Below are 21,491 nucleotides of genomic sequence, written 5' to 3'. Positions count from 1 at the left end.
AATTATTCTAACGTTCTTTTATCACTCCACAAATTAAACAATTAATTTACTACAAAAAATTATTTTTAAAAAACTTGTCACCGATATTAAATTAGTTTAACTCATATTTTCTTGAAAATATTGACAATAGCCTTATATTTTAACACAACTTTGAACATGGCTGATGTAGACTGATGATGGATTTTAATACAAAGTATTTTCTAAAGATTTTCATATAATGTTTTTGTCAAATGAGATATGTTTGATGTTTTGTAATATGGCGTTTACGCCGGTGTCTTTCTCTCCCTTTGTACTTTTCCTGTGTAATTTACTGAATTGTTGATTGTCAATTGTTTTAACACCCTTGCACCTACATGATGTGCGTTAACTACCATCTTTCAACTTGGACTGTCAATGGGACAAAACAAGACATTTAAAGTCAACATATAAGACTTTGGGAACTTGTAACGGAGATAATTTGTTATTTTCTGCTGATTTTATGGACCAAACAATCATCAGTTAATAGAGAAAATATTCAAGGAAACAGCTGATAACAACAATAGTTAGTTGCACATCTATGGTGATAAAAACACAAAAATGGTGTCTTTGTTTTTCCAGTAAAGAGTAAAAATGTGGACAAAGTACTTTTTAGTGTTCATGATTTTGTCATTGACAATTTGAGATTGATTTCAAAAAGTAAGCTGACAAAAACAGTCTGTTTCACACTATTAAGAACAAATTAAGCTTTAAAACGAGATACGCTGAAATGAATGGGAGAACATGTGAGGGCGACGCGAAAAGTCGACAAAGCAAACACACATCGTGGCTTGGTTTTAAGACAATTCACTGCTTTTTAACAACTTTAAATTCAGACTTTTAAAGGGCCAGAAGACACCCTGACGTTTGTGGATTAACATACTTTGCCTGCATGTACAGTGTATGTACGTCCTGCGGCCTTAATGCGAGGACATCCATCAGTCTCGGCACATGAATCACTGTAAAAGGCTCCCGTCTGTGGGACTCTGGAGAATAATCTGGTCCAGCAGTTTGTCTTTTCTCTGCAGTTACAACTCATCGCTGTGAAACAGCCTCATGCTTTGGGAGTAGAGTCAGCGCTTGTTAAAAACAAGGATTACCTCACCGATTCTGCACGGTGAAGAGGCCGAGCGCTCCGACAGAGACATTCTTTCCACTTTACTGTTGGGACGGTAACGAGCTCGATGACGACGACTCGAGCTCGAACACAGAGACTCTCTGAGCGAGAGGCTGAAGATGCTGCCGTCTTTGGACAGCAACTCTGTCTGTTCACGTCTCCAGAGACTGAAGCCGTTCTGGAGGCATACGGTTTATTTTGGCACCTGATTTCGATATAGTTCAAGAAGGTTTTCACATCAGTAACCTGGATCAGAGTACACCTGACTCCAAAGTCAACTACCAATATTCAACAACTCGCTTTGTTTTTCTATATAAAGCTTTAAAGATGAACTGAGTGCGTAGTGACTAGGGATGTATCGATGCATCGCGAGGCAGTTGAAAATCAATAAAAAGCACTTGAGATTCAAACTGGTGAGTTGAAAACTGAACCGCGAACAGCAGAGGGTGCTCAACGCACTACATCACTACGGGTTCACTGTCCTACGTCATGTCCGAGACCACGAAGCAAAGGCTCTGCGACAGGCGATACTGAAAGAGCAGATGCACCCTCCGCTTTCAAATTTGGAGCATGGTGGCATTTACTTAAAGCACTTTCACACTACATGTCACATTCACCCATGCACACAATAATGGCCGAGGCCGTACCGTATATGTGGCCACCTGCTATTCAGTAACTATTCATAAGCATTTACACTCCAATGGTGCAGCATCAGAAGCAGTTTGGGATTCAGTACCTTGCCCAAGGATACTTCAACATGTCACAGGAAGAGCCGGGGATCGAACCACCGACCTTCTGATTAAAGGACGGCCCACTCTACCGCTGAGCCTCAGTCGCCCTCACTATATTTCCACAATTTAAAGCACATATTCCACTTATTTATAAAGCTGTGCAAGCATTGTCAACAAACACAGTCCTGCAAATATTTAACAATAAAAGCCAACTGATGTGATTCTGTCAACAGAAACATTATCAGAGGGCTTTTATTTTGAAACAGGGATAGCAAAGGCTGAGTAAATAAAACAGATGTATGTGTATTTCTTCATGTCTGTGACAGATAAAGACACTGAAACGGTTGTGAAATGAGGAATTACGTCAGTATGACCATTATAACTCCATATTCACTCTCTATTTGTGCTGAAAACTGTGCATCACGCAGAAAAAATCAGTGCTTCTTTAGATGTGCCGCAGTTGAGCAGCAGCCAAGACGCGCCTGAGCAGCGCTGCTCACGCCGCCACTGTGGCTGCTCTAACCTGTTAACACAGGCGCCAAAATAAATCAGACATGTTCCACGTCATACGCCCCGTTCACACAGACAATGACGCCCGGGCGTTTCCCTGTGCCGCTGCATCACGTCCGCCTTCACCAAAGAGTAGAGTGACAGTCAAAAGCACTCACTGCAGCAAAGTCTGGCTACAAAAACATCCCCGCAAGTATGTATGAATGAATGAACGTAACTGGAGCTTTTGTGTTGTTTCACAATATAACAAGTACAAATGTAAGAAGACAGGAAGTACTCACACATCTTTAAAGTGTTTATGTCTGCGGTCTGATTTCCTCCATTTGTGTGGGACACTGAAATCCTCCAGGACAGGTGGACCACCACAGATTATCTCAGAAACTCTGATCAGAGCGTCTCTGGCAGCATCCTCTCTGTAAAAAGTAAAAAAAAAAAAAAAAAAAAAAGATATACTTGTAACAGGATAAAACTGAGGCCCTGCTGCAGTGATGCTCACCTGACAGCCCACCAACCAAACCTGGCCCTGGACTGGACCCCCAAAACCATTTTATATCTCGATAAAGGTTGTAGCTAAGTTTCTAATGTCCTGAAATCCCAGGAATGTCCTAAAATTCTGAAAAGTCCTAAAATCCTGGAAATGTACTAAAATCTTAGATCAGATATAAATGTCCTATAATCCTAAAAATCCTAGCAATGTCCTAAAATTCTGGAAACTTCACAAAATCCCAGAGATGTCCTAAAATTCCAGAAAAGTCCTAAAAACATCCTGAAATCCTGGAAATGTGCTAAAATCCTAGATCAGAGCTAAATGTCCTATAATCCGAGAGATGTCCTAAGATCCTAGAAATGTCCTAAATTCTGGAAATGTCCTAAAATCCTTAAAAACCTAGAGATGTCCTAAAATCGTAGAAATGTCCTAAAATCCTAGAAATGTCCTAAAAACATCCTGAAATCCTGGAAATATGCTAAAATCCTTGATCAAAGCTAAATGTCCTATAATCCTACAGATGTCCTAAGATCCTAGAAATGTCCAAAAACCCTAGAAATTTCCCCAAATCCTAGAGGTGTCCAAAAATACTAGAAACATCCTGAAATCATAGAAATGTCCTAAAAACATCAACAGAAACATGTGTGGGGCTGCAGCGACTGGCCCCTGGCCTCTTGTCTTTTTGCAAAAGTGACCCCCAAACAAAGCAAGTTGAGTCCCTGTCTCACTGTACTGCCCAGTGGTGTCAGCGGGGGGGTGAGGTGGGTGCAGAGGTCAAAGGTCACGGGTGACGGGGTTGGCTGTAAACAGCAGTGGTGGGCCGCAGCGGGCAGGTACAGCCTCTGTTTTATTTATGAAGCTGCAGCCTGGGTCACGGTTGCCAAGGGCGACTGGAGGGAGGGTGATTGGGGGGGGGGGGGATTGTTACGGTGCCCACGGGGATGGGAAGTTGGTCACGGGCCAAGGGTGACTGGGGGGGGTGGGGGGGGGGGGGGGATTGTTACGGTGCCCACGGGGATGGGAAGTTGGTCACGGGGTCAGGGGTCGAGGGGGTGGTGTGTGGGTGTGTGTGTGTGTGTGTGTGTGTGTGTGTTTTGTGGGCACGAAGGGGGTCGGCTCGACAGGTGGGGCGCTGCTGCAGAGCGGCCACACCTGCCCCGCCTGTCAATCACCGTCCAGCCGCGAGTGTGTTGTAACAGTGAGAGCGTGTGTTGTTTTGTGAATGAGATGACGGAGATACAGATAAAGAGAGAGAGAGACGGACGATAAAGACAGTTTTACTAGACACGGTGTGTGTCTGAGATTTCTTTTTTTTTTTACGTTGACTGAAACAAGAGTTTGAACTCTTTCAGGTGTTTCACTCAGTTTTCACTCGTTTTGTTTACAGACTTTTAGCAGAGTCGCTGCACATTTTAACTAACTGTCATACAGCGTTACGTCCACGATAAGTACTCACAACTGTGACGTTTAGGATGGAATTAATCGAAAAAAATACATGTGACTTGATTTTAAAATATTCATTTTAAAAATTCGTGTTTACATATATATGTAAACAAAAGGATAAAGGAGAGTGTTTCAGTGTTTCAGGGTCACAAGAACAATGTTGACAGGATACTCTGAGCATAATTAATGTCAAAAAAAGAAAAATAAAGAACATTAAAAATAAATAATAAAATAAAAATAAAATAATTAAAAATAAAAATAAAATAAAAAAACTAAAATTACAACAACATAAATAACAATAATAATAATAATAATAATAATAATAATGAGCAATATTCAAGATTTTATCACTCGACTTGTGTTTTCATTTTTAAATTTTGTGGGTCAAAACCCTTCAATAGCATTCTTTCAAAAAACATTTAAAAAAAGGCCAGTTGTCAATAAATTTCCCACACATTGAAAGAAATCAGCAAAAGGTGACAAGAAAATGACCTGAAAATTTGCTTTCAGAATTATTGGGAAATTACAAAAAGTAAGAACAAGTAGAAAATAGAGAAAATGTCCCAAAAAATCTAATTATAATTCCTATAACTTTGAAATGTTACTTTTTTGTTTTTATTTTTTACTTATTAAATTTTGGTTCATTATTTTCTTTTTCTTTTTTTGTGCTTCATGTAATTTTCTTGTATCTTTTTGCTCGATGTTTTTTGTAAAACTATAGTTATTAAATATTAAATATTAGCTCCAGTTATTTCCTTCTTTACATGTTTTTGAAAGTAACAGAGCCAATTTGCTTAGGTTTCATAGGGTTAAACATCAGTATCGTGTGTACCCCGTCTGTGCATCAGTGAGTTTCAAAGAGTCAAAAAAATCACATCAGATTTTCTCCCTCTGTTTCCTCCGTCAGTATGTCCTTCAGTGGCGTCTCTACGAAGTGTTTCCACAGAATCACACACCAAAATAAAAGCATCACAGCTCCATCAATTAAGACAAAACGTTCAGGCTAAATAATGATTCAAGATCTGGGTGAACAAACGAGGTCTAAATTCACACCAAGTACAACAAACTGGGGAGAAAAATGTGTGTTTGATCACAGAGAAGTTACTAAAATTAAAAAGAGTAAAATTATCATCTAGCTGCCGTACAGTTTCCCAGCATGCCCTGCAGTTGGTCACTCAGAGGCTCGGCTCCGTCTGTCTCTTATGTGGGCCGTCTGTATGAATGTGAGAGAGTGTGTGTGTGTGTGTGTGTGTGTGTGTGTGTGTGTGTGTGTAGACATACATTTGCTGTGTCAGTGGCAGGTGCAGATTAGACGGGTCGTTGTCCTGACAGTTGCAGTCGACCCAAAACAACACATGTAACACACACACACACACACACACACACACACACACACACACACACACACACACACACACACACACACACACACACACACACACACACACAGATACAGACACACACACACAAAGCTCCCTCAGTGAGTCAGCAGTGTGCATGTTGTGTCAAAACTAAACTTTAAACAAAACACTTTCATTTCATACAGTTAAACTTCACTAAATAAGATTATTTAGTGAGTGATCAGTGTCATATGAACTTTAATGTTGTATTTTACTGTGCATTTTAGTCTACTGTATTTGTATACTTCTTTGTACTTATGCACTTGTGAAGCACTTTGTAACTTTGTTTAGATAAATGCTATACAAATAAAGTTTACTATCATAATTACTTTATCATTATTATAATATTTTTTTACTTTTGTATATTGTCATTGACTACCTTGAAAACCGCTCTATAAATAAATGGATTATTATTATTATTATTATTATTATTTACAATAGCACGCCTGCCCATTTCAAAATACTTTGTTTTAAAAAGTCTTTTTGCATTTTTAACTACTTTCGATATCTATGTGAGAAAGTACTGTACAATGCAATTAACTGAAAACTGGGAAAAAAAAGAACATTTTTGCAGAAAAATTTACGTGCGCAGTCGGTAGCAGGGAGAGATTCAAAACACGTCATAACACATCTATCACCATGGTTACTGGGATGTTATCGCCAGAGAAGTCTCAAGTCTCAACATTATGAAAGAAGTGGCATAATATCTCTCACAATCGGAGAATTAAGAAGAAAATGACCAATCTCAGCTTTGAGTGCGCAGCTTCTGTTCACGCCAGCAGTTTCCCCGAGGCTACAGGGACCGTTTTTATCGTTTTCTGCTTTATTTAAAAGATCTGGAGGCGACAATAAGTCACTCTGTGATGTGTAATTTCATGGTCCATTGGCACTTATGGTGCATGAGATTTTCTTCCATTATTTAAATGAAAAGCTCACAGATTGAATTGTTGTATTTTTTCCTGCATGAATTTTATTTTATTACTTTTTCTGTCTTTCTTGATAGTTTCTGTTGTCTGTTACCTACCAAGGTACTACAGACATAAATCACCAGTCCTGCTAACTTCTATATACTCTATACTTGTATTTCCCATATACTCTATACTATACCGTGTCCCTTTTAAATAAATATTAAATAAATGAAATCATTGTCTGACTGTAACAAACCCAAGCGTGACTTCAGTTATCACACGATCAGTGCCAAAGCCCTTGAATAAAGACCCTTTACAAACATGACTTTTTGTATTAATATTCCTAACTACATGGTCGTTATTTGTTTAATTTGATCTTGTGGTTTCAGATTTTTTCACGCCTTCGTTCTACGCTGAGGACAAACTTTGAAGGACGAACAAAATGTTCCCTACTGAGGAAAAAAACTGTCGTCTCTAGATGTGTGTGTGTGTGTGTGTGTGTGCGTGAGTGTGTGTGTGTGTGTGTGTGTGTGTGTGAGAGAGTGTGTGTGTGTGTGTGTGTGTGTGTGTGTGTGTGTGTGTTTTGAAGGCCATGAGGGACTCATGGGACTCTCCAGTTGCAGGCCTGCAGACTGGCTGGCACCCTCAAAGTAGCTTCTTCATCCTGGAGACAGCTGTTGTCTCCGTGACGACACGATCGGCCAATGAGGGAGTGGGTGGGGAGACTAAGGGGTAGTGGGGGTGTTGGCCTGTGTGTGTGTGTGTGTGTGTGTGTGTGTGTGTGTGTGTGTGTGTGTGTGTGTGTGTGTGTGAGGCTGGATATATCGAGTGGCAGGGATCAAGTAAAGTCAGTTTTACTTGTAAATAAATACAGAAAATAATGAAACCTGGGAAATTAAGATTATGACATGAACTGTATGAAACACAGTGTGTGTGTTGCATGTGTGTGTGTGTGTATGTGTGTGTGTGTGTCAGCAGTGCAGAACAGTTGGCTCTGTGCAGTAAACACCATTCCTCCAGTCCCTCTGTGGCAGAAGAAAAGACTGCATATAGCTTCAACAACAAGGAAACATAATTCTGGGTCTGATCCTGCAGTTAGCAGCTGGACGTGTGAAGAGCCTGCAGGAACGAGGCGCAGCTTTCACTAAAACAGTGTTAGCTTACATCCAGCAACGCCAGCACGACCGAGACTGAACCGTCTGTGTACAAACAAATGTGCATCCACAGAAATGACACTTGCTGGTCAGTTCTGCAGTGCAAAGTTTACGTCTGATAATCACATTTAGCTAAAATTTAGCGCCAGTTAGTGTGTCGTTACCATAGCTGCAGGAACAGCATGGTGTGTGTTGACCCAGACAGACTTTTTCAACACACAACTATTGCAAAAAAAAAAACCAATCAAACATGACTCGTTGTAGTGTTGGACGATATGGCTGAAAATGTTATCACAGTAAAGGTTTCTAATAAAGCAAATATACTCATAACAATGATTCCATGAAATCAGTTTAGTGATTTATTTTAATTTTCTTAGACTTTATGGCATTTATTTTTCAGGGAGTGTGTACAAAAAACAATCTCACACACAGAGCAGAGATGTATTGTGCCATATTTAGTTACTACTTTCCATCTACAGTTTACAGGTAGACAAGGACACAAATACAACAAAATTTACAGATTTAGGTCTTAATTTCACTCTTATAAACCCTGCCATGCCCGAGCCTTAACTCCACATAAAAATAGTTTGGAAATTCAATATGTGCAATATTGCATTTCAAATTTAGCATGATTTCGTACCAATAAAACCTGAGAGGAAAACTGCTGATCTCTCTAAAAAGTGTCTTACAAAGCTACGTTCACTCTGCAGGCCCGAATCTGACCGAATCCCTGCGTCTCAATCACCCACCGCCTGTGCCCGCTCTCTATAAAAAACAGCATAAATTTCTCTTTCTCTTCACTCTCCTCCTATTCATCATCTGCTTCCACATTTGCCTGCTTTCACTGCACAATAACTTCAAAATGAAACCGTAAATGGTCACATCACATCCGATCTAGAACAAACACTAAGGCTTGCAGTGTGAACGAGCGGACCGCCACAGTGTTCAGCGGCCGAGCTAACGAGGCGACGTACATGATCAAATGCTCACTACAGGATCAGAGGACGCCGCTGGTGGTCAATCCTCCATCAGCCCGAGCTGAGACCTCAGCAGACAGGTGGAGTCACACACACACACACACACACACATATCATGGTCCTTTAACCAGGTGAGTGAAAGAGGAACAAAACGTAAAGTGATTGGCCAGATGACGCAGCAACGGGGCACGACATCTGATCCTCAGGAAGTGACCTCAGCACCTCTGAACATGTCGCCTCCTGCAGGAAAAAGTGCCGAGGTGGTCAGAAGGAGGCAGAGGGCAACGACTGATGTGTTCTCAAGACACACGTCAGTACAGGGAGACAGGTGTGTGTCTGTGTGTGTGTGTGTGTGAGTGTGTGAGTGTGAGTGTGTGTGTGTGTGTGTGAGTGTGTGTGTGTGTGTGTGTTTTCTTGTTGTGTCCTCTTTGACACTTACTACAATATAAATGTTCGAGCTCAAAAATACAAAAGCGATATGTGGCGCCATATTTTGATCTTGTTGCGGGCTGCTACATATAAATGAATGTGTGTGTGAACCCCTGTGCATTATGGGATGTCAGTTGCTGAGTTCATGGGGATTGAACAACAGCAACATTTGAATAACAGAGTTCATCCCAGTATAAAAAAGGGTATCATTGAGATTTTAATGGTATTACAGCTCTAACTGATACTGCTTATCAATCCATTATGGTACTTTTATTGGTCCTTTGGGGAAAAACTGAAGGAAAACATGAAGGTTGAGGTGCCCTTGAGCAAGGCAACTGTTGGGACGCCTATCCATAGGAAGCCGCCATGCTCTGACATTTGTCTATTTTGTGCATGTGTTTAAGGCCCTGCTTGTGCATGTTTGTGTATTTTGGGCCTGTGTGTGTAACATGTATTGGAGTAAAAAGTGTAATTTACCTTCAGGGATGCGTAAAATATGTCTAAATACCCATTAACAGAAAAAAATGAGCAAAGAAGTGGACATACTTAAAAACTTAATAAACTTTAATTGCCTGTTTATAGCCGCGAACATGTGCTCACGCTGCATCATCACCGCGTTTAAGATGAGACGCGTGAAATCAGACCAGTTTAACTGAAAGCATTCGAAAAGCTGGGAGCAGTTATTACATCAAATCACTCTGTAACGGGTTTTTTTCAGCGTGAGACAGAGTGAGACAGTCCATCTGGTTGTCCTCCGCTGTCCCACCATCTTCTGCTGCAGGCAGTAGCTGGACAGAGAAACCCGACACTAACCAGTCAGAGGGGTGGAGGTCAGGTCGAGGTCAAGGCCAGCGTCCAAACATCAGGAGCAGCCGATGATCAATGAGTTTGAGAGTCTCAAACTGAAAACAGTCACACACCTCTGGACTGAGGATTTTTTTAATGTTAGACTGATTTCTGAAGGTAAAAGATTCAATAGTGGGTCAACTAAATATTGTATTTGTAGCTGCCATGTACAAGGCGGATTTGTCTCTAAAATATCTGTCACCAACAAACTATTGTTTTCATGTGAAAATAACAATCCAAACTAAAAGTCCACTTTACTAGATTTTTCTAGAAAATTTTGACGAGGATCCAAGCAGGATCGAAATGTCTTTAATAAACTGAGCGTGGCGTGATGTGCGTATAACTGACGGCTTTCAGCCAGTCGCAGCAGCCCCATACATATTTCAAGGACATTACGGGGATTTTAGGACATTTCTAGGATTTCTGGAAATGTATAGGATTTTAGGACTATTGAAGGATTCGAGCACATTTCTAGAATTTCTGATGACATTTCAGGATTTAACGACCTTTCTAAGATTTTAGGACATTTCTGGGATTTTAGGATGTTTCAAGGATTTAAGGACATTTCTGAATTCAGGATATTTTTCAGGACTTAAGGATGTTATTTTACGACATTTTTAGGATTGTTGATATTTTAGGACGTTTCTGTGATTTTGTTTCGTAAATGTGTATAACTTAACTTATATTTCTTCAAAAACATGTCATGAAGGACTAACTTTACATTTTAAAAAAATCTTTTTGTTCTTTTAATTATTGTGCAGATTTCTTTATTTCTGTGGCACCAAGAGTGGAATAAATGTGAAATTAAATAAATAGATAAATAAACCACAACAAAATATTGGTACCACTCTCCTCCAAACAGTTACTTTAAACAGCGATTTCAGCCCTGAATTTCCCAACTGGTTCATCAAAATAAAATGTCATAATTTAGTTTAATGATAGTTGGTCACGTTAATCTGGGTGAAACTTTCACCCTGATCGAACGAGCTTCTTCGTGATCAACTGTTCGACCACCAAACTTCAACTTAACACTGAAACTCCCCAAAATCTTTATCCTCCTCCTTACAGACGGATTACCCGTGGCCCCCCTGTGATTGTGGTGCTTCCTGGTCAGAAAGTCATTTGTCAGTATTAAGGTGGATCATGTCGGGAGCCACCGAAGGTACCAAGGTTAGGACACAGCAGTTGAGTAAACATCAGTCGGCGTATCACTTTCAGTCCGGCTGCTGGCCTCACCTCAGGGTAAACAGAGGCAGCGTCCACGCTCGCCACTCAGGTATCAAACTGACCCGCCGTTTACGCCGAGAAACCGCGAAACTGACTGAGGAGCTCCCGAGGAGGAGACGCTCAGCTGTTTATGTCTCCTCTCTGGTAATCGTCATATCTGGTGTCGTGTCTGAGCGGAGGTCAGCCTGTGACCTGGACTCAGACCGTCCCCCCAAACACGACAACACAGTCTGGTGAAGTCCGAGTCCGTGTTTGATCTGTTGGTCTGATTAAAAACTCGTGAAAGGCGTCTGAACGCAGCAAAAGATGTTGGTTTCAAAGGGTTAACCTTACTACTCGTTGACTACAGCGTTTTTGAAACGTAGTTTTAAACAACTTGATTTTTCTTAAGTGACTTCAGACTTTAAGGTTTTTCGTGTGTTTTGAACTGTGTTTATTAAAGTACACTGAAAACAGCCAGATAACGTTGGTGACACATGCTGTGATGCACTATTTCTTACTGAGATGTGCCGACGCTCATTTTGGAAATCAACATCTTTCTGTGATCAATGACTTTGATCACGTCATGAATCACCCCAACTGAAGACAAACTGAAGCTCGTTCACATGCACAGTTTAGTGGCCCTGCAGTTACAGCTCGATTAGGATATTTCATGTGACGACTGTCCTTGTCCCAGCGTACCAGCAGCGGGGGGGGGATCCATTTATTGATGAAGTCTGTCTGACTCGTCCTCAGCAGCTGATCTGCCCTCTTTCAGCTAGTGTCTATAAACCTAAATTTATACAGTCTATGATATCGACCCAATCACAATCACAGCTGTTTATTTACAGTAACTTTGGGGTAGAAAACGTCACGTACACAAAATCAAACTGAGTAAACTCACTTCATTGATTAGATTGAAGCCACAAAAAAATCAATATCAGTGTAAGTGTACTCTATATTTAGAATATTTTCTCTGCTTCACCTCGCTGTCAGACAGCTCTTACTGACGAGGCCGTTTTATCAAAAACACCAAACTGAGAAAAACACTCATTTTACTGAACTGAAATAACAAACTGTCCCTATCTCTAAACACTGAGGGAGCCCCGAGCAGCGACGAGGAGCACGTGCAGAATATTGAGTCCAGTCAAAGTCCGTCTGAGGTGTTTACATGACGAAATATCGCGACTTCCAATTACATTATCTGGGCGTGTTAGTTGGATTTCAAGAAACTCAATTTCAGTGGGACTAACACGTTTACATGTATCTTAAAAGTCCAGTTTTAGTCGGACTGACACAATAATTCCACTTTTCTAACAGCATTCGAACATAATGAGCGTAAAAACAAAAAATTCAACACCACTGACTTTACGCTGAACGCCACACACCAACACAGAAAAGTCCTTCAACATGGTCGAGCTGTCAGCGGGCGGCCGGCCTCGTCTCTGAGCGCTTCTGGCTGGACGAGAAAACTCGACCCCCTCCTCGATGAAAAGCTCATTTAAAGCTCCGGGGTGCGCTACATATGGCAACTCCATTTTTTAAGAATCTCTCTTTTAACACTTGGCAGAGAAGTGCAGGAGAACGAACACGGCCCCGCCAGCTCAGGGTCGGATTATAAACGGCTCCCAGGGGCCCGCTTCTTACTGACGAGGTCCGAACTGTGCCGAGGGGGCCGCGGGTCCAGCGGGCGAGGCACCCGGGGGACGCCTCGGTACGAGCCGCAGGATTCAGGCTGGTGAAGAGCTGAAACCCAAGCATCATTGAATATTTCATCGGCCACGCAGAGAGTCAGCGCTGTTTTGGAAATGTGATAGTTTAGTGTCAAACAGCGGACTGGAGACGTGCCGGAGGACGCCAAGTTCAACGCCAAACCAGACCAGCAGCAAACACGTCAGCTATGTGATGTTTGCAGCTTCGTAACAACTCAGGAGAGCAACTCTGATTTTAACCCTTAGGGCCCGCTTTAATACTACACACACCCACATCTACGATACGAGTCAGACCGACACTCCAAAACCCTCCAAAGTTTCAGTGTTGAAATTATTTATTCACTTAACCCTTTGAAACCTGGATCAGTTTTCTAGTGCTGCGTTCAAACATCTTTCACAAGTATTTAAACCTGTGAACAATGAGAAAATTGGTTTATATTTTGTGGAAAGTTTGGGGACAAAACGTAATGAGCAACTTGGCAAGAAGTTTCCCTCAAATTGCGAGAAATTAGTCGATTTAGAAATGTATTTTTATAAAAGCTATGAAAAAATGTTATTATCATTTTATCATTTTAATTATTTTAAGCATTTTTTAAACATAATTTGGTTGACTGTTTTTTTCCTGATTTCATGTAATTTTCTTGTTTTTCTATTTTAAAAAATAGTTAAATAATTGTAGAAAATTGTATTTTAATTTTCATAATTACATATTTATTTTTTCTTTTTTTTTGCTAATTTTCAAGTCATTTTTTAGAAGAATTTACTAATTCTTTGCTAATTTTTGGATGATTTCTTCTTAAGTTGCCCACCACCTTTTTCTAATTTTTTTTTACAGAAATCAAGCCAATTTGCTCACGTTTCAAAAAGTTAAATAATGCCAACATGCCTGTTTGAGTCTACTGAGTTTAAGGTTTACTAATAAAGTAAATTAAAATCACATTAATTGATTTATTCTCAGAAAAACATTTAAAGCTTTTGGAGTCAAGGTTTTCCCCTGACAATCTAACTTCCCGACAGGTTTGGATTAACTTTATTAACAAGCTCGCTTATTGACAGATTCAGACGCACCGAATCTCTCCTCGCTGTCCGTGACCTTCTGGCCGGACATGAACCTGACGGGCTGAAAGGTCGCGACCTTTTTTGGCCATTTCCTCTGTTTGGCTTTATGGAGTCGATACTTCAGAGCCGGCTGGGAATTCAGATACTCAAACAAAACAAGCTTCTGGATCAAGACTGGAGGAGAGGTTTCAACACGGCGACTGATACGGAGTCAGGATATGAGTTTTCAGAGTATTTTGGGGCGTTTTTTTCCTTTTTTTAATTAAATATAGTAGACACGTACAGGAAAAAAAGCCATATATGCAACAAAAGTACATATTGTAAATGAATTGCTATGTTAATAAAGTAATAAAAACAAAATCTTTAGAATGATTGATACAAGTCGTTAGATTTGTCGACTAATTGAAAAAATAATTCTTAAATAAATCAAGAAAAATAATCGTTGGATTAACCCTTTGATACCTGAACATGAGTTGCTTGATTTCTTTTGAAAACATTTTTTTTTTGTTTGTTTCTTTTTCTTTTTGTTTCTTTCTTTATTTCTCCTCCTTTTTCTACTTTTTAATTCTTGTCAAATTATCATTATTATTATTCGTATGATGTTATTGTTGTTACTTATTTCATTTATTCATTTGCAAGCTTTTCTTAATCTGAGATGTATTTGAGCATGTGGAGAACACTGTGCTGTAAAGTTATAAAATCAATCAAATCTATTTAAAAAAAGAAGAAAAATATGGGAGGACAATCAAGAAATTAACCAAAAAAAAGGCCACAAAAATAGCAAGAAATCAATAAAATAAGAAAATTGCCTGAAAAAGAAGTAAAAAAAACTATAAAACTCAAAGCAATATCATAACTATCCCCTGCTTTTTAAACTGAAAACACAACTTTTATATTGTGATATTTACTAGAATTGACCAAAAAAAAGCCAAAGGCAAGCAGTGACGGTCATTACCTGAAACTCTCAGCTCAGGTTTGGACCACTGATTAACCGTTACATGTTTGAGGGTTGTGCGGAGTGGACTGGATCTCATAGTGGACCAGGTCACTGCAGGTTTTAAAAAACCTCGATCTCTAGAGAGCTGCATCTGCTGGCTCAGTAGTAAACTATTTTTAAGTTGCAGTTAATAGCGTCAGAGGAAGCGCTCTGATGGAGGTGAGGACAGGAAGCTGCATTTCTCTCTTGAGCAACACACACACACACACACACACACACACACACACACACACACACATACACACATTACATTTTAAAGCACATTCTGTACATACAGTACATCTACAGACAGGTCGAATAACACACAATCTACACACAAACACACACTGAAAATAAATATTGCTGCAGTCACACTGTGAGCCTCGTGCACCAACACACATATTTTCTTAGTTATACTGTTTGGACGTGGTTCAATGCAGGAGGAGCTGCAGGAGGTGTAATGTAAAGATGTTTGATATTGACTTGAGATAGGCTTAATGTTCTGTAATATGGCCTTTACATCACTTTTTTGTCTACGTATTCCTTCAATGTATTTTTGATCGAATTAATTGTTGCAACCACAGAGCTCGTCAGCCTATCGGTGTGCATTTTGTATAAATATATCTGAGGTTTCATTCTTTTTAAAACATTTGGCCTGATGAAGATCCAAGCAGGATCCAAACGTTGTCTTTCATAAACTTTCCAAAGTTTCCAAACATACATTTTTTTATTAATTTCTAGAAAATCAGCAAAACCAGAATTACTGCTAGAGCCCGGCCAATTTATCGGTCAACCGATATTAGCGGCCGATGTGAGTCTTTCACAGACATATCTGAAAATATCGGCATCAGCGTATATTTTTTCTGATAGGCGCTGATAAGAAAACTTTTTTTACATACCATATAATGCAGAAAACGATGCTCGGGTGGTTTAGAAATTATCAGCAACTGACTGACACTGAACAGCACTGATGTTTATTAGTTATTTATTTTGTATTTAAATGGTCAGCAAAGACCAAACAGTACTGATGTGTATTTTATTTTTATATTCTTTACTTGAATGGTCAGTGAAGACTGCTGCTGAACACATACAGTACAAATGTTTATTTTATTTTTATTTATTCTTTATTTTTGTTTGTGTGTGATGTTAAATAAGTAAATCGTTGAAGTTGCTTGTTTAAGAAAGCAGCCTCATGAGCACTTTTGCAGTCATATCGCTGCAAAATCAGAGCAAGATCCACATAGAAATGACATATTTTCATCTCAGCTCAAACATTCACCATGTCGGTCGCCATATCGGTAATCATATATAACATCAACACTGGTCTCAAAAATCCCACATCGGTTGGGCTCTTTACCGCCACACGGTTGTAAATCTTTAAGTCAGGTTTCACGTACAGTTTTGTCTGTGAAAACACGGACGCTCCACACACCGAAGATCTCTACAATCAGCTCAGTTTCAAGATCAGTGTCACCAACTCACCATCTGACCAAATGTCTCCCCTTTTGTTCCTGAAATATGGTGAAAAACTGCCGGAGAAGTGTTTTAAAAAACAGTCGACCTTTGACCTTTGGGATATAAACTGCAAGAACTTCATCATTACGTCCTGCTAGACATTTGTGTGAGACTTGACGTATGAATTCTTGAGTTATGACCTTTGACCACCAAATTCTGATCAGCACATTCTTGCGTGCATGTGAACGTTTGTGCCAAATTTTAGGAAACTCCCTCGAGGCTATCTCCTGATTTGGATGACACAAATGCAAGGTCACAACGACCTTTGAACTCCAAATTCTAATCGGCTCATGGCTGAGTCAATATGAATGTTTGTGTCAAGTTTTTAAAAATTCCCTCACAGTGTTGTTGAGATATCACTATCACAAAAATTAGACAGACGAGATCACAGGGACCTTGACCTTTGACCTCCAAATTCAAATCAGTTCATCACGTTAGTGTCAAATTTGAAGAAATTTGTTTTTGCAATATCACTTTTCTTTTTTCAAAATAACAAGCTGTGACATAACAAACCCTCCCTTTGATCTTTTTGGCCTTGTCACTGTCTCGAGGGAGTTTCTCCGCCCTGTAAGAGTCTGTACTCACCCGTGGTGTTGCCCCGGTTCAGTGGAGTGGTGAGTGGTGGCTGTAAACTCTGCACCGCTGTCTGTGTGTCCTCAGCCGTCTGTGACGCACTACAGATGACAGAGTAACCACAGTGAGCCGAGCTGAAGAGAAACAAGTGCTCATAACTTCAGTAAATAACAGAAATAAACTCATTATGTGCTTTTTTTGGTCATTTATGCTGTGTACTATTAGCTACGACAGCATGTTACAGCCAGTGTAGATTTTTAAAAAAACTACAAAAAAAGAGGGTAATTTTCTTAAAAAAAATTTTAATAAAAATTTGAATTTCCCCGAATAATGTTGCAAATTTGCAAGAAAAAAGTCACATATTCTGAGTTTATATAGTGTTATAAAATCATACAAATTTCTTAGAAAAAAAAGTCGAGTTTATAAATTCAAACATCTATTCTCTGAAGTTATAAGGTCACCAACTTCTGAGAAAATAAATATTACAAATTTCAGAGACAAAAAAAACGTACAAATTTCTGAGAAAAAATGGATCTTCTCTGAATTTATAAAGTCATAAATCTGTGAAAAAAAATCAGCTATTCTCTGAGGTAATTTAAAAAAAACAACAGAAAAATATTGAGGGGTTTTGGTTGTTTTGTTGATTTTTGTGGGGTCACAGAACCGCATCACCTCACTTTAGATCAACGTTATCACGCAGATGCTCTCCCAAAATATTGTCCTGTTTTGTTTTATTGTTTCTTTTGTTTTGTTACTGTCACTATCTACCTGCTCTGATGTCATTTTACATCTTTTGAGCCCAAAATCCCAGCAGCTGTCCTCTGCCAATGCTTTAGCCGCGTTAGCCATGTGGCTCTATGGAAAGCAGTGTTGGTAGCTCATACTCACTTGGTTAGTATAATGTCATTATTACTGAGAGATGATGGACAAACCCCTGCACCTAAATATGATCCAAATTGCAATAAACCAGAGTTATCCTCTAAGAATCGTTATTTAATTATTTGCAGCCTGCGCAGCTCAAAGATTAATATCATCCGAAATGACATAACAACAGGAAGTGTGTGAGAATTTCCTCAGTGAAACAAGAGTCGGAGCGCTGCGACGAGGACTCGGGATAACTGTGTGTTCCCAAAATAAGGCCTGAAGACTTGAGGGCCTCTGGTTGGGAATGTGAGCTATGGACACCCTCTAAGCCCCGGGACCAGATTCCTCCTTAAAAATAGCGTCCTGGGTGAAGAGAGACGTCGTGAGGCCACAGAGCTGCTTTCTGCAGGAATTTACGCTGCAGTTAATTGGCGGTTTCTTCATAGCACCGGTGGGCTGCGTGGAGACACGCGAATATCTGATATCTGTTTTAAAGGCGGTAAGGATTTGACCTTTGACCTGTTTACTGTTGGTGCATCTTAATGTTGGTGACTGTGTCTCTTCACCTGCAGGAGTTTGAGGGTTCAAACTGCATCACAAAAGCAACAGAAATCACTAAGATGTTGCTGAAGGCGAGCTCGCTCTTTACGATGTGCCAAACGGTGCTGATTAACTTCTGTGTCGCCGTTTGAACACTGTCCCCCTTCACCCCCTGATCAGCAGGCTTGTTACTTTGCCCAAGCTCTCTCAGCTTTCAAAGCATAATAAATACACAACAGAGACACACAAAATGTCAAGGAAGGTATATTTTAACCCTTTAAAACCAGAGCAAAATGGTTTGATTTCTTTCAAAAAAACAGGGAGAGGCAATGAGCAACTTAACACATTACCCAAAAAGTAGCAGGACATTACTAAAATGCAAATGTTTCACAGTAAAGTGCCACGTGTCAAAAACTGAAGGGACAGAAACACTGTCAGAGGGAGAAACAGAAATAGGAAAGGCAGGTATAGTTGTATTTCCTCGTCTCTGCGACAGATTAAAACACTGACAGTGTAGTAAAAGGTGGTATAGAGTCAATGTAATCATTAAAAGACCATTTTTACTGTCTATTCTATAATGTCCTAACATCTGAGAAACGTCCCAAAATCCAAGAAACACCCCAAAGGCAAAGAAACGTCCTAAAATCTCAGAAACATCATGAAATCCTGGAAATGTCCTAAAACCTGAGAAACATCCCAAAAACCTAAGAAGGTAGTAAAATCCTCCAAATGTCCAAAAGTCCGAGACACATCCTAAAACACAGAAATGCCCTAAAATCCATACAAACAGCCTAACGTCAAAGAAATGTCCTGAAATCCAAGAAATGTCCTGAAATCCTAGAAACATCCTAACAGGCAAGAAATGTCTCAAACTCCTAGAAACACGTATGGGGCTGCTGCGCTGGCCCCTGGCCTCCTGTCCTTCTCCAAAAATGACCCCAAACAAGCTGAGTATCTCTGCTTCAACACAAAAACTTTCCAGCTGAGTGTTAGCTCTCACGCTGAAACGCTGCAGTCCTGAAGCTCGAACCTGAAGCCTGTGACACTGCGATAATTGGGGGAGTTACAGCTGTTCTGGGGGGCCCGGGGCCACGGGAAGTAACCTGTAACTTAAGGTCTACCAGCCCCCCACCTGCCTGAACGCGCAGAGACAAAACACCGTCAGTGTATGATTTATAATGCTGAATGTGCCCGTGCGGAGAGGAAGTGTCTCCGTGATGAAGATGAATGAGTCGCAGTGGGAAGCGTCTCTTTAACAGCGGCTGATTGAACTGACGGACCATTAAGGGAACGACACATATGAGAGAAACTTTAATGAAAACACTCATAAAAATACAACCTGAAAAACTTATCTGTAGCGAAAACTACAAAACTGTGTTCAACTTATACTCTGAAACAAGGTGCAAATCACTGATGCTCCCTCTGAGGATGTAGCCCATTTTATTTGTTTTAATGACTTTCTGTTACCGTTCTTTGTTTTGTTTTTGGGCTTTTTTAGCTCCCTCAGCCCCATTTATCAGGCCTTACTGCAACCCACAAGGCCTACAGTACTCCAGCTACTTATCCACCCTTTGAAACCTGGAACGACATCAGCTTTCTTGTGTTTCATTCAGACGCCATTGACATATATTCAAACCTTTGAACTCTGAAACAATTGATTTCTTTTGAAAATATGGCTAAAAAGGAACCTTGGTAAGAGAAATCCTGTAAAGTGAAAAACATTAGGAAAAGAAAAAGAAAATTAGTTTTTAAAAATGGATGAAGCGAAAATAAGTAAAAGATAATAATAAAAAAGGGAAACGTGTAATTTATAATCATAACTTTTATTATTATTAACTATTTGTCTATTTATTTACTTTTAATTTATTTTGTTTGTTTGTTTTTCATATTTGTGTGTTTATGTATGACTTTAAATGACCCTGTTGTAAGACGTGCTTCACAGATAAAGCTGCCTTGCCTATATTTCAGGCTTTTTTTTTGTAGCTCATAACTTATTCCCATGTTTTTGAAAGAAATCAAGCCAATCTAACCAGTTCTCAAAGGGTTAAAGTAGACAGGACAACGGAAACCTTCGGTAAAGGCAACAAACAATCACAAAAGCCACACAGCCATCTCCAAAAAAGTGCAAAAAACATGCAAACTTGAGAAAACTCCAAATACATTCAGAGCTCAAAAGTAACCGAGTTAGCTTAAATACAACTTGAGGTACCTGAAGGCCTACTTTACTCGTGATTTTTCTACGACTTCATGTTTATACTCCAAGATACCCGACTTTTACTGCACCTCACGCAGTACTTTAACTTGTATCAGTACTTCTACACTACAGCGGCCTACCTGTACTTTATTTATGTAAACGATCTGAGTACTTTTTCTTCAACACAGTGTACCATAAATGTCCTGAAAACAACACAGCCAGGAAATACACGGAGCCGGTGGTGTTTAAAAAGCACAGAACCAGGAAATACACCGAGCCATGGCGGGAAATTTAACCAGCTGTAAACAAAACAGGCCGCAAACAGACACACAGACAGACTGTCAGTCGGTTGTGATTGACTCACCTTATGTGAAGAGTCATTATTTACTAAGTTGTGCTTCCTGGTAAATTTCCCGGACCGTATTTCGGTGAGTTACCGGCGACCACATCCCTCCATGTTATTGATCGACAGCCGTCACATTCACCTGACTGATCCGACCAGAAGGCTGCAGTACCGATCTTCACCGCTGTCATTGGCTAATATGTAACTGCCGTTAAGAGTTAGAGGGGCGCTGTTTCACCCATGAAAACTGTAGACTTTGGATATATATATATAGCCATGGCGGGAAATTTAACCAGCTGTAAACAAAACAGGCCATTTATTATTTCAAATTCAGTCATACACATCAAACTTAAAAACCTAATTTTACTTAAAAACATGAGATAAAAGCTGACTCAAAAGCATTTTTACTTTACATTACCAAATCTGGCCCCTGATAGGATGCCCAGTGGCCCCACAACTATTTTCTGATTCACAATAAAAATTCACCCTGGA

At 39.9% G+C, this 21,491-nt stretch overlaps 1 long non-coding RNA gene across 1 annotated transcript; it reads right to left on the bottom strand.

Moving 5' to 3' along the window:
- Positions 1 to 2,661: 2,661 nt before the first annotated feature.
- On the bottom strand, positions 2,662 to 21,135 carry LOC121956919. Its single transcript, XR_006106724.1, has 3 exons — positions 21,021 to 21,135; positions 17,071 to 17,159; positions 2,662 to 2,786 (listed from the first exon to the last, which is right to left on the bottom strand). It is a non-coding gene; the product is annotated as an uncharacterized LOC121956919 (long non-coding RNA).
- Between the last annotated feature and the right edge of the window lie 356 nt (positions 21,136 to 21,491).

This window comes from Plectropomus leopardus, chromosome 17 (genome assembly GCF_008729295.1).
Source record: "Plectropomus leopardus isolate mb chromosome 17, YSFRI_Pleo_2.0, whole genome shotgun sequence".
In the NCBI taxonomy this organism is placed as follows: domain Eukaryota; kingdom Metazoa; phylum Chordata; class Actinopteri; order Perciformes; family Serranidae; genus Plectropomus; species Plectropomus leopardus.
The sequence above is the reverse complement of the archived record's forward strand: the minus strand, read 5'-3'. Positions and strand labels throughout refer to the sequence as shown.